This window comes from Adiantum capillus-veneris, chromosome 11 (genome assembly GCF_014529385.1).
Source record: "Adiantum capillus-veneris isolate H3 chromosome 11, ASM1452938v2, whole genome shotgun sequence".
Taxonomy (NCBI): Eukaryota; Viridiplantae; Streptophyta; class Polypodiopsida; order Polypodiales; family Pteridaceae; genus Adiantum; species Adiantum capillus-veneris.
In genome coordinates, this window is record NC_140941.1 from 134,976,768 (window position 1) to 134,982,019 (window position 5,252).

At 38.9% G+C, this 5,252-nt stretch overlaps 1 pseudogene; it reads left to right on the plus strand.

The window, feature by feature from the left end:
* The first annotated feature begins 4,142 nt into the window (after positions 1 to 4,142).
* LOC147448062 (large ribosomal subunit protein eL42 pseudogene) lies at positions 4,143 to 4,454 on the plus strand (annotated as a pseudogene).
* Positions 4,455 to 5,252: the final 798 nt, after the last annotated feature.

Sequence of the window (5,252 nt, forward strand, 5' to 3'; positions counted from 1 at the left end):
GCAGGAGCCAATGGGAGGCCAACATGAGCAATTAGAAAGAGGGGTCAACCAAGAAGAGAGAGAGAGGGTTGCATTTTACTCTAACACAATGCTGCACACACACACTTACACACACACAACTCTGTGTGCAAGAAGAACTCCATCTCCTTCTCCAAGCATTGAGAAGTAGGGGCCTACATTAACAACTCTTGGCTATGGAATGCAAATCCAACCAAGAGCCAAGCTTGAATGGCATGCTCATCTCCTCTACCATGCTAGTTACTAGGCTAAGCTATGCTATTAGAGTGATTATTTGAGGAGAATACTTATTTCTCGTAAGATACATCTTCTTCCTCTCAATCTATTCTCCTTCCTTGCTATCTCTCACCATTTTTGAAGGTATGTGAGGTCTTGGGACCAAGGCTAGGGACACTAGGTGTGTTTTTCAAGAATAATTTGGTGCATGAAGCTTCCATCTTCATTGCACCAATGTGTTTTATCAAGGAACACAAGAATTGTATTATACAAAAGTCTCCTTTGATGGGAGAAGCTATAATACAAAGCCTTTATGGAGGGGGGACCGACTCCATGTAAATTTGGTCCTCAACTGTTGTCAATTGTTATATTTCTCTCTCTTTTCAAGTATTGTCAATGCCAAATTAGCTAGGTATAAATTTATATGTTGATTTCTCAAATTAATTACTCTCTCTATACTCATTAGGAACTTGCTCTTAATGAAATGCTCACTATGTTATCAATTTCCGCTACACACGTTACTAGTGCATTAAAAGTTACAAATTTGATGTGAGAAACTTTCGTCAAATCGAAGAGCTTTGACCTGCAAGTCCGACGCACTTCACAAAATTCCAATGGTGCAACCCACGAGGGAGAGAGAAGAGAAAACATATCTAGGTAATAAACTCAACAGTCCTACACTCACTTTCATTATCCAGAACTTAGGTCAAAAGCTACAAAAATTGGCTTTTATACCTTAGCCTAGGTTTAAGAAATGGATCCCTAGCTAATTTGTCTCAATAATAAGGCTAATAGTTGTAATTAATTACAACTTTGGAAGCCCTTATCCCCTTTACATTTTTTGGCGTTCAGTTGTGCTACAACAAATTTGGACTTTTACAGGGACTTCTCATTAATAAATGAGGATTTGATACAATAAGTATAAATAAAAATAATGATGACGTTCTTTTGAGGCTCCCGTTAGCTGATTAGCTAACAATTTGCAAAGCTTTGAAGATTAACAAAGAAGAGCTATGAGCAAGCTCCCTTATGATTAGGGGCCAAATTGGGTGTGCATGGGTAAGCAGGAGGGGTGGATTTTTTATCTTCACAAAAATAGCTCTGATCAGCATCACTGGAATGACCCAAGGCTGTGAGGGATTCCGTCTGACATATTGGAGCATGAAAAAAACCTTGCTTTTGACTTTACAAAACTGTCGAGCAAGCATTTTGAACCAAAATGTCACGAAGTGAATATTGGAATCTACTTTTCTTATTTAAGAAAAAGACCAAAATTATCCATTGCAATCAAACTAAGCCCACACATATGGCTCTTAAGACATGAACTTGTTATGAATAAAAGAAGTCTGACCAATGACTAAACATAACTTCAAAATTCCATTTTAGACAATGTTTACCCATGCATAAGTGATGCACTATGACGTCAACTCACACCCCTAGCACATAGAGATAGTTTTGACCTAGAAGGGTAGAAATTGGTATACATATGCACATGAGGCTTCCATATACATCCATAAGGTTCTATGCATCATATGACATCATCCCATAAACTCAAATTCACTCAGACAATAAGGAAGAACATGAATGCTATGTATTACAATTAATTGAACTTTGTTTACAAAACTAGCTTTATGCTAAGAAAAGGAAATGTACCTTTGACAAAGTGGAATACTTGGGACTCATTGTCTCCAAGGATGGCATCTCTACTAACCTATGTAAAATTGAATTTGTTGTAGCTTGGCCTACACCCAAATGTAGAAAAGAAGTATGCGGATCTCTTGGATTGACAGAATGGTACCATAACTTTATTGAAGGTTATGGTAAGATAATGGCACCATTGACCAATACCCTTAAAAAGACTAAAGTGTTTACTTGGAATGATCGTGTCCAAGCTTTCTTTGAAAGACTCAACAGAAGATTTGGCGAATGCTCCATTTTACAACTTTTAGATTTGAAAAATTCGGACCTCATAGAGAATATTTCCAGGAAAACAATAATCCAAGCCAACAAAGACAAAAAGATAAGGACATGTGATACGATTGACGATCATTAAGAAAACCAGTCCTTTCCTTGTCAATTTATGGTCACGGGGTATACAAAATAGCGCTTAAATCCACAACTTTAATCCACACCCAGGTTTAGTATACTCTCAACTTCCAAATTTTATATTTACCTTTAAAAAATAAAATTTGAAGGTGGGAAAAACTTATAGATTTTGGTAAAAACCTCTTATTTCACTCATAAAGATATGTCAAACACATTTTAGAAAAGGGTTAACAATCGGGAATCTTAGGTAGGTGGTGGGCAACGAGATGCAAGTGGCATGTGTTGGGAGTAGGTGCAAGAGCTCTAGAAAATGAAACCACATACAACAATAAATAGTGGCATAGTAGGAGCAGATATGACTATAGTAGGAGCTCTCTCACTGTCTCACTTGTCATAGCTAGTGGAAAAGGGAGCAAAGTGTTGCTTTTTTTATTTACAAAAAGAAGCCTTGCTTGGTGAGAAACCTACAAGGCAAATGTGGTCACATGAGCTCTACTATTAGCATCCTACCCACCTACCTGCGCTCGAGCCATGGGAATGGTTTTATGTGTGCTTCTTGGCTTTTGGAGACTCCTCTTGGAGTAACGTGAATCTGCGGGTGATTCCATAATAAAACCAAAAAAGAAGTAGTAATTCATTTTTAATCCCTGCATAACGAGTATCTACCTAGATAATCATGAGACTCTTTGACTCTTTCTTTCTCTCTCAACTCATTGCCACTCATGCAACTCTCTCTCTCTCTCTCTCTCTCTCTCTCTCTCTCTCTCTCTCTCTCTCAGTCATAGCTATCACTGCCATGCAAAATGGCTCAACTCTTAGAGGAGTATTTCCCTATGCAATTGATATCAATGAATGCCTTGTGATGGATGCGAGAGGGAAGGTAGGCATGATAGAGGGAGAGAGAGTCTAATAGAGAGACAATAAATCAAGATGCAAGATCAAAACCTTTTAAGAGGTGTGTAAAATGTTTTGCAAATTTTCATTCACTTGGGACCTTTACATATCTAGTTGTGGGGTTTCTAGCAAGTGGTTTTGGGTGAAGAGGGCACGAGGCAATGGTAGCACATTTGATGGTTTTGGATGTATGACTTGGCACATGGAGTGGAATGAGCACATGACATCAACGGCGATGGACCACAGCTGTAGATGCCAAGGGTTTTCAGGGGGCAAGGATAGCAATTGCGAAGTGGATAGAAGGAATCTTTGAAGCATATTAAAACTAATACATTTTGTTTTAAATAGCACCAGTATGTGGTATATCTTGTTTATAGATATTCCCAATAGCAATGCATGCCAACGTGTGAATGTTTATAGATATTCCTAGTAGCAATGCAGGGCGGCATGTGGTTGTGGAGGCAGGTGTGACGAGGGATTAAACCAAGAGATCAAAATGCACATGGGATTGTGAGGTCGACCCATAGCTGCAAATACCTAGTAGAAACCAAAGAATGTTAAGCTCTAAACATGAAAGAATCTCCCATAGACAAAGAGACTACAAACTAATCAAGAGTTCTACTCTTTGAATGCTAGTAGAAGCAAGCAACTATGAAAGGGGAGGAGGAAACTATGGTATGCGGTGTAGGGTGCTAAGGCAGAGAAATGTTGAGAATGGACTTCTAAGATTCCAAAGAGAGCCACACACCGGTATGCTCTCATAGGATCAAAGTAAAGGCACGTGACACACACACACACACACACACACACACACACACACACACAGAGAGAGAGAGAGAGAGAGAGAGAGAGAGAGAGAGAGAGAGAGAGAGAGAGAGAGAGAGAGAGAGAGAGAGAGAGAGAGAGAGAGAGAGAGAGAGAGAGAGAGAGAGAGTCATTTCAATCATCAATGTAGCTAGCCAATAGCCATGGTGAACGTTCCAAAGATAAAGAAGTCCTTTTGTAAAGGCAAAGAATGCAAGAAGCGCACCTTGCATAAGGTGACTCAATACAAGAAGGGCAAGGAAAATCTCTACGTGCAAGGAAAGAGGCATTATGATAGGAAGCAATCAAGCTATGGTGGCCAAACAAAACCAGTGTTTCACAAGAAGGCTAAGATTACAAGGAAAATTGTGTTGAAGTTGCAATGTAAGAGTTGCAAGCATGTAGCTCAAGATCCAATCAATCAATGCAAGCACTTTGAGATTGGTGGTGACAAGAAGCACAAGGGTGCCATCTAAAAACTATTATATAGATAACAAGATAGAGATTGCAATAGAAAGGGGAAGTGCCTAACAATTGGTTCATCATGTATATATTGAAGCAGCTTATGGGGCATTAAGAGCACTTGAATTTATACATAGACAATAGATGAGAGGCATAGTTAATTCTTGTCATTCATGCAAGTATTAAGCAACTGTGAATAAGGTAGCAAGACTTGTATAAAGTGTTGTACTATTGATAAGTAGAATGATGGTATTTTGGTTTTGATTTTTTTTGTAGAGCTCACTATTTTTGCATTAACGCCTAATGCTTCCAGAAGATGTCTAAGAAAATTGATGCAGGTGCATACGTTGAATTTATTTATAATGGAGACGCTATTGGCATAGTAAAAATAGATAAGACTTCAAATTTGACCAAGCTTCATGGAAGCAGATTGCCGGCTAGATGCTTCTCTGTTGCTTTGGTGGAGATATATGAAGGGAAGGATGCTCCCCTACCTCATGTTCCTTTTGGAAATGTGGAGATAAGTACTTTGAAGAAGGCGGAGAACAATTTTGTTGCATGGCCTAGAACTGATTTGGTAATTTTTGGTTTCATTTTACAAATGGCTAGAGTTACTTTGAGTGAATAGTGTATTGTGCACATCTGCAATGGGTTAACTAGTTGAATGATTTTTTCTCTAACTTTTGTTACATAGCGGGTCACCAAGATTGCAAGGACTGAACCAACCCAAATGTCACCAAGCACTACTGTCGAGCACTACACTAGTAGCAAACTAGTTAGTGCTATCCCATCTCCACCTGTTTTGTCCGTGG